This window comes from Bemisia tabaci, chromosome 1 (assembly GCF_918797505.1).
Source record: "Bemisia tabaci chromosome 1, PGI_BMITA_v3".
Taxonomy (NCBI): Eukaryota; Metazoa; Arthropoda; class Insecta; order Hemiptera; family Aleyrodidae; genus Bemisia; species Bemisia tabaci.
Genome location: NC_092793.1, coordinates 62,899,675 through 62,908,659, shown reverse-complemented (window position 1 = coordinate 62,908,659; position 8,985 = coordinate 62,899,675). Strand labels below are relative to the sequence as shown.

General features: G+C 37.8%; 1 protein-coding gene across 1 annotated transcript in view; it reads right to left on the bottom strand.

The window, feature by feature from the left end:
* Window positions 1-8,985, bottom strand: part of Chsy (Chondroitin sulfate synthase) — a 165,691-nt gene that overhangs the window by 32,941 nt on the left and 123,765 nt on the right. The gene's annotated exons all lie outside the window — the stretch shown is intronic.

Below are 8,985 nucleotides of genomic sequence, written 5' to 3'. Positions count from 1 at the left end.
CCACCAGCCTTCCCCCGGCTTTTAATTGGCTCGCAATTTTCCTCAATTTTCTTTAGTTCGAAAGAAAATTTCTCGTGGAAACCTCTCTGAAGTTCTTCTCAAAGCGACTACAAAGCTATTAGCTACGTTTATGCGAGGCTCGAAACCGGGGTTTCACGAAACCCGAGTTTGTAATGCAAGTTTCCTCCGTCGGGTTTATGCGGGCGCTGTAACCCGACTTTCGCGGGAAATCAAACTTTCCGATTTTGGCGCTGTTTATGCGCATATTTTCGATTGAACTTGAATTTCATGTTGGCGCCATTTTCACAAGCTATACTTCATTTTTCCACTATGAATTGATTCAGTAAATTATTAGGTATTTTTCTTTTATCCTGTGTATGTTCAATTTTTCCACAATATATAAGCGGAGGCTTCATCTTCACTAGAAAAGCCTTTACTGACTTTCTGAGCAACAGCTGGAAAAATGACAGTAGATGTTTAATCATTTTACGTTCATCTTTAAAATTGAATGAATACCTAATCTCAACAACCCTCCAAATCATGGTCGAGCTTATATTCTGAGTTCAGAAAAGTTGCCATAGGTAATTTTTAGTGATGTTAAAAATAATTATGGCAGGCGCAGAAATTCATCATGTTGATTGAGCTTCTAATGATCTTACAATAGGTAGATATAGGCATTGAAAGTGTAGGAGTGCTAATCCAGTAAAGCAACGCACCTTCACTCCATGCTGTCGTAAAGATTGTACCTATGTCTGCCATTATTGTAGTGAAACAAATAAAGAATCGGGATATACTTATGGGAATTCCTCCTTCAAGATATGATCAAAATAAGCAGATATTGATAGGTCAACAATGTATCGCTGAAGCAGAAGCGTCTGAATCCTCTTGAGGCAACGGACGGTGACAATCTCAACAAACTGGTGACGCTTCACAAATTTTGAATTTCCACATTCCCAGAGACACGCGCTGAAATCCTGTTTCTCACCCCTCTTTCCGACTGCTCTCCGAGTCCATGAGTAAGACAGGAAGAAAATAGGCAAGCTACCTACCACTGTTTGCCTACCTATGTGTGTTTTTCTTAAACTTGATTTTCAAAGGTGACTCATGTAAAGAGCAACTGACAAACAAGATTTCAGAACCTGCCATTGCATTTCACTAACCTAAGACACAAACCCAACCTTACCATTGATATTCTTTCGCTTGGACTGTATATTATTCTCCCACTGAGATTCGATATGAACTCAATTCAAAAATCCTTCTGAATTTAATTATTCAGGTAGATTGGATTCTGGAGCTCTCAGTCTATCTGTAAAGCGCATTTACTAACATTCACTGCTGTCAAAAGATATTTTTGCACAGGCAGAGCCACTTTCCACAGTTGATGCATCTCTAACGCAAAAGCTCAATTATGACAAGTGGTTCAACGACCAAAAATTGTTACACGCCTCAATAAAAACCTTATTCTTATCTCAAATTGAAAATCTTGGATCACAGAGCACTCACCGAAGAATCTCCTTCCTTCTGCATCAGTATGAGAAGAGTGACGATACTTTGGAGCAATAACTTTGAACTAGTTTCAATAAATGATGGCCTCAGAATTTGAGTCATCATTTACAAGAGATTGGATCAAAGAAATAAGTCAGCAGGTCACGGTTGTGGCTGGTCTCACACTTCCAGTAGGACAACCAGGAAATAGATACATGGATACCACACAAATTCAAGAGCTACACAGCTCTGATTGGATCAGATTTCAGATTTAATCGGTAGAATGAAATGAAAAAATTCGGTGCACTACTTAAAGGGAAGCAGGGTGCCTTATCTTGAAATCCTAGGCAAATCGTGCGGATACAGTAAAAAAGTTCTCCGCAGATGATGAACTGGTAGGTAAGGCTATTACTCAATTGTAGCCTGTAAAGCTCTTTGCTTGCTTTGCTTCTGTAGTCATAAAATGTTGATTAGAGTTACAAGAATTATCTGAAAAAGCAGTAATAAGCCTGGATTCCATCTGACACTAAACACCTTCACAAGAAAATAACGTCCTACATTTAGCTAAATAAGGATAAATAAGCCACATATAACTGAAGGAATCACGTAAAAGTGCCTAAGCAACAATTATGGTAAAATTATGATTGTAAAAAATGTTGAATAATGGCAAAATTAAAGCTAAATCGTGGGATAAGCACCAGTTGTTTACGAACGTTATGATAATGAATCCGCCATATTGCCGATCGCGCACCTGAAAATCGCATTTAAAGTCGAATTTCAACTAATTTCAACCTCCGGTTCGTTTATGCGGAGTGCGAAAACCTAGTCTTTAGTGTAAAATAAGGTTTCAAACACAAATTTCGGAAACCTACATTTCGTTAGTTCCGTATCGTTTATGCCGTGATTTGAACCTTGGTTTCAAACTCAGGTTTCGATTGAAGTTAGGTTATGAGGCTCGCATAAACATAAAGCAAATTTTCGTTCGTCAACTGTTGTAGAAATCCGTAAACGGTTGTCCTGCGCGTTAACGAAGTTGGTATTTTCATCAACCAATCAGAGCCCTGTGGCCTGTTTACAATACTGTTGATGGATTTTGGCAACGTTTTACGAACATTTTCGCGTCCCAAACAGCGATGAATAAACAAACAATAATCAAAACAAACATTGAAGGTTAGAAAATGTTGAATTGCTCAAATGGACAGGAGCAAGAAAATCGCGCTTATCCTCAGTGGAAGGAAAAGACTGAAGCGACAAGTGTTAAATCTTCTCTTAGATACGCCGCTCAACACGAGCAGAGACGCGAGTGCATTTGTGCTTACTAGGTTAAATAAAAATAAATCCAAATCCCAAATCAATATTACTTCTCTCACTAACCTCACTCGTGGTTTGGTTTTAACCGGAATCGTTAACAGGTTCGACAACGAGGTCCCTGGCACGTTTACGAAACCGTAACCTGTTGACGAAAATTAAATTACGCTTAAATTATGAGGTATTTGGCGGGAAAGGCAAGGCCACGCCCATTTCATCACAACTGAGCAACAACGGAGAACGAAAATTTCTTTTGATGACGTATTTCGTCAACTGTTTACGAATTTCGACAACAGTTGACGAACGAAAATTTGCTTATAGCTATTGATCAAGAGTGGCGGTAGCCACCCCCGGTCGAGGAAAATGACGTCCTACTAAAGTCCCGATAACAAACGGGTGGCCGACACTCTTAGTCACAGGCAACTCCCTTAATCTGAAAATTGATTCGATTTAGAATGGAATTCAGAGCAAACGGCGGCACGGATTCCAACGATCTTGGTGTCTATGGACGCAGCTAAGTTAGCCGGATGGCGTTTAAGGGTTTCATTAAGATCCATCGAGTTTTCAAAAAGTTATAAGCACTTAATGACCCAAAACAAGGAAAATTTTACTTTTTACTTTGCCGGGAAATTTGAATTTCAAGAATCCAGGGTCCTGAGAAAGTCACTCAAACTCCGCGATAACGGTAAACCTTAGACCCATAAAAGTGGGTACCTAAAGAATCGTCATGTTACCGTGTCCATGGGTTTTTACAGTTTTCTAACATTCCTAGTGAACCAAAAGAGAAATTACGGAAAATACGACTAAACTGCCCGTCATGACCATCTTTAACAACAGATTTCTCGCTTACCCGGCCGCAGATTGTAATGGAGCCTATGTAAAGGGCACTCCGTGAAGATGTGAGGATTTCATTTTGCCACATAAAAAAGCGCTTTATCTCACGGATAATCCAGCATCCGCTTACATCCTTCAAAATTTTAGCTATAATTTTTGAATTTAGAAAAAAACCAGTAATATAATGGTTCAACGCCATTGGTTCATTCTGTTCAGGTTCGTCCGAGTTTCGGGAACGAAATTCCTGTCGTCGTTATCAACCTCCATCTACTGTATTTATTTGTGAATAATGAACAGATTTAATTTAAAAGTTCAATTCATTTTAGATCCTAACTAATATTACACACTTATATTATTACGCCCACTTTTATCCCGATACACTACTTCATTGGTTTCTTAAAAATCTCAAGTGATTTCTGGTCGGTCGTTACCAACCTCTTTACTTTAACTAGTTTTGAATAGATTTACCTAATTTGGATAAGAGTTTAATTCTTTGTAGATGCTAACTACTATATTTACATACTCATATTATTACGTCTCACGTGTTCTACTGGAGCCCGATATTCTATTACCTTAGTTTCTCTTAAAATGTTCAAGTGGTATCTTTATTTTATTGAACGAAAATGTGACAAATTTTTAAGTGAGGTTATGTCGTCTTGTTGATGTCAGTACCTGACCTAAGCGATAGATGTAATTCAGGTAAATTATGTTAACGAAATTACACCGAAATTGTGCCAAACTCTCCAAAGGAAGCAGCATTTACATCACAGAATGTATTCTCACTACTAAAGTCTAAAAATTACTGGAATATGAGCCTCGGCCTTCACATGCGACTGTCACTGAACGTCGACCAAAATTTATTCGCTCTATATCTTGCCATCAACCTATGTGCACTGGAGTGATTATGCTTCTCTGAAGTGTATGTTATTTACATTAAGAACATGTTTCCTTCATGATTTATCTTGGAATCCTCCTATCTCTTCTACCGTTCTTGTTACGCGTGGCTTGCGAACCTGAGTATGTGAGGCACAATTCCATCCCTTTTCGGAACAGTTCAATCATAGATCAACTTAATGTCACACAATCAAAGATCTTTGACTGCGAGCATTTGCTCAAATTGGTTTCTTCCGAGTCTCTTTGATTTTGCGTCAGGAGTTGTTAGAAACATCATTTTGCCCAACAATAGTAACAAGGTCTTTAATGAAAGGTATGTACTCGTATTATTCTCATAATTTCATAAGTTGATGATGAAAACACAATGAAGGCTTCATTTTCTTGCATCGATTACTGTGTGAAATGGGTGCGCCCATTCTTCCTCCATACAAAAGCGTAACAGAATAAATTGCTTATCTGTCAAGAGGACTACAGTAGTAATATACGTAGGTGCCAGTTCCTACCCAGTTCCATTGGAATAAGTGCGATTTTGTCAATCAAGGCTGAGTACAATTATATTAACAATTATCTTTTTATCCAGCCAGAAGTATGTCTTCATGATCCTTACTTTGTCTATGAGCCTTGCCTGATCGCATCAGCCCCAGTAAGTGAGAGGATATACCCACCTAAATCGGAATGGAAAGCTTTGTTTAAATCGCCGCCCCTCTTTCTTGCTGCTTATGTAAGGGGATAATCTCCACCCTTTTAATGGATATTTAATCTCAGTTCTCTGTTTTAAATGAGGACCAGTTTGCTAGAGGGAGCCTCTGTGCACGCTCTGTGTCATTCACGTATTGAGTGTTTGTTTACATCGAGTCATAAGGTTATGTTTGCACCCACTTATTGCTATTTATACTTATTGCTAGATAGATGTGTTACTGAAGTATTATTCCATTTTGACCTAGCGAGTGCTTTCTAAGCTCAGCTCCCAGCATGTAATTACTCCAGTGAAACAGTGCACGTAAAATATCAGGTGTGCGGAGTTCAGTATTGACCTACCTAGTTTCTGCACCGCTAATCGTCCAAGGCTGAATGTGATTAGATCAATTGGTATCATTTATGAGAAGAAATGGAAAGCTCGCATATCACCTTACATATATTAACTAAATGCTCTTATCAAGAGATTGCCGTTTCGGTTGATGTCTGTCAGTGAACCTTGAAAACTCAAGGAAACTAAGAGGTAAATTTTTCAATATTTTATCCTTAAAATGCCTGTATTACGACCAAATACTTTCTCCGTGGCTTTTGCATTTTTTAAAATAACTTAAGGCACTACCTATGTGGGCAAGTATATGATTTGACAAATTTTATGGTGAAGCGATATTATTCGAAATTAATCCAAGAGAAAGGTAAGCTATTTCATTGCATGCGCAGGTATTTTTTTGCAATGGCCGATACTTAATAAGGTCAGTGAGAAATTCTCTTAATAGGTATTCATTGTCAGAACCTGCAGCCTGATTGTCGAAATTGTGTGTTTCTCGGGTAGACATAGATGACATAGGTCAAAAGGCAGTACGTGATTGGTCGGCGCTATGTCTTGTCGCTGTTTTGTCGTGCCTCTGATGGGTGGAACCCTAGACAAGCTAAAGGCATCTCTTAAGTTTCTGACAGTATGTTGTCCATTCCACCAGACAAAGGCACAATAAAGCTGCGATAAGACATAGTTGATCAATAACGCTCCACCTTTTAACCAATGTCATCTGTGTCTACCTTTCAAACACAAATTTTCAACAATCAGGCTGCTGGCACCCTCAAGTTAGGAAGATCATCTTATGCGATAAGTATGCCTGTTGCCAAATTTTCAAAGAGAAATTAAGTATTCGGGGGAGATGAAAATATTTCTCATTTCATTGCAATCATCGACAATTTTTCTTTTACAATGCTCCTTAGAGTATGGTGCACCTAGAGTTTGTAGGAACAAAGTTTGGATGTTTGGATGCTCTAAAGAATAATAATCCCAAAAGTCATGAAAATACCTAGCTAGTTTAAAGTCATGCCACACCAAATAGCCTCATTTTGGTAAAATTTGTGCTCTACTACTTCATTCACTGGTTGTTTCATGAATAATTCATCATTCCATACGGAGTACCTATGATTTATAAGGCAACGCTCTCATGAATTTCCATAATCATCTGATAGGTTGCTGAGTGATGAAATTCAGTATCGAAAAACTTGCCGCTAGCATTAATACAAACATAGGTGCGCTTAAGAGGGATGATGTGCGTAGTTGAAACAAATGAGCAAAATTATTTTATAACTTGGAATAAGCTTACAGTGTAATGCCTATGACAATAAGTTATACTCTTTTTCCATTAATTTTCTCACGCAGGTAAATGACAACTCTATAGCTATTTAACCCCTCCCCCTCCCCTGTCACCCTTTTCCTGTGAGCCTTTCCAATAGGTACAGATACATTTGACTACCTTAGGTAGCCCCACTACTTTCAACTACCTATTTCCAGACTGATCACAAGTCAGTGGGTGCTATTAAAATTTCCGCTGAATGTGTTAGTGCTTTAGCAGATGTTGTTGTTTACTTTCCATTCATTCAGGATTTTCAAATAGCCAATAGTACCTACTTAATATTTTATGGCCACACCTTTCTCCATTCAAAAACGAGCTGATATAAACTACAAAAACCCTCAAAAACATTTTCGGGCAAAAAATCCGGTCGAGGAAATTGACGTGTTACATCTTATTAACCAAAAACATTCCCTTTCACCCCTCCAAGAAGGTTGATAAAACTAAGTAAGTAACTATGAGATGACAAAAACCTCTCTTAAATTCTCAGGGTCCACCAAGGCCACATATGTCCAAAAACTTACTCCTTATGGTTTAAAAAAAAGAAACAAAAAATAATCCCTCAACAATAAGAAAATTTTAAAAAAACCGATTTTGTGGTTCACAGATATGTACATAAATCCTTCGAATGAACTTGAAATCAAAAAATCGGTCGAGAAAATTTAAATGAATTTTCTCCTTCAATTATGAGTTCCGCAACAAGCACGACTCGCTTGAAGCTTTCCATACACGAGCCGCAAGAAACTAATTTCTTCTTTCTTACCTACTGAATGTGAGGAGAGCGGGAACATTTACTTTTTCCTTCATTTATACAGGATGCAACAAGCATGACTCTTGCGTTTGCAGAAACCCTTTCATTAAGGAGATCGCGAGAGCCTTTACCGCGTTCATTTCCAAAAGGGATTACTCCAGAATTTCACATTTTAATAATTTAAACGATTCATCTGTTCTTCTCTTCTCTCCTTCTGTCCATTGACAGAAATACAAAATTTTTCCGACTCACTGACGCGACCGGCTCGATGCGTAAACAAGTGTGGATTACCTCTAAAGTATATTAAAAAAAAAAAAAAAAAAAAAAAAAAAAAAAAAAAAAAAAAAAAGAATAACACTTAAATCACAGCATGGGTGTGAGTTTTCTTATATCGAAACTTAATTCAATTTTTTTAAATAACTCCTCTTGTCAAATGGGACCCATTTCGTGAAAATTAAAAAAAGGAAAAGTAAACGAAAACTTTTAGCCTTCTCACCATCCAAATCATATGGTAAGCTTACAGTAAAAGCAACCATGATTTAGATTCAGCGAAGTTAATCGAAAGAGTCTGAAATGTACCTATGTGGTAAAATGGGTCCACTGGTAAAACTGAAGCTGGCGTCAGGGATAAAAAGGCACCGTTTCACTGAGAGCATCGAGCCGGTCGCGTCAGTGAGTCGGAAAAATTTTGTATTTCTGTCAATGGACAGAAGGAGAGAAGAGAAGAACAGATGAATCGTTTAAATTATTAAAATGTGAAATTCTGGAGTAATCCCTTTTGGAAATGAACGCGGTAAAGGCTCTCGCGATCTCCTTAATGAAAGGGTTTCTGCAAACGCAAGAGTCATGCTTGTTGCATCCTGTATAAATGAAGGAAAAAGTAAATGTTCCCGCTCTCCTCACATTCAGTAGGTAAGAAAGAAGAAATTAGTTTCTTGCGGCTCGTGTATGGAAAGCTTCAAGCGAGTCGTGCTTGTTGCGGAACTCATAATTGAAGGAGAAAATTCATTTAAATTTTCTCGACCGATTTTTTGATTTCAAGTTCATTCGAAGGATTTATGTACATATCTGTGAACCACAAAATCGGTTTTTTTAAAATTTTCTTATTGTTGAGGGATTATTTTTTGTTTCTTTTTTTTAAACCATAAGGAGTAAGTTTTTGGACATATGTGGCCTTGGTGGACCCTGAGAATTTAAGAGAGGTTTTTGTCATCTCATAGTTACTTACTTAGTTTTATCAACCTTCTTGGAGGGGTGAAAGGGAATGTTTTTGGTTAATAAGATGTAACACGTCAATTTCCTCGACCGGATTTTTTGCCCGAAAATGTTTTTGAGGGTTTTTGTAGTTTTATATTACACCGTTGCCTACGAGAA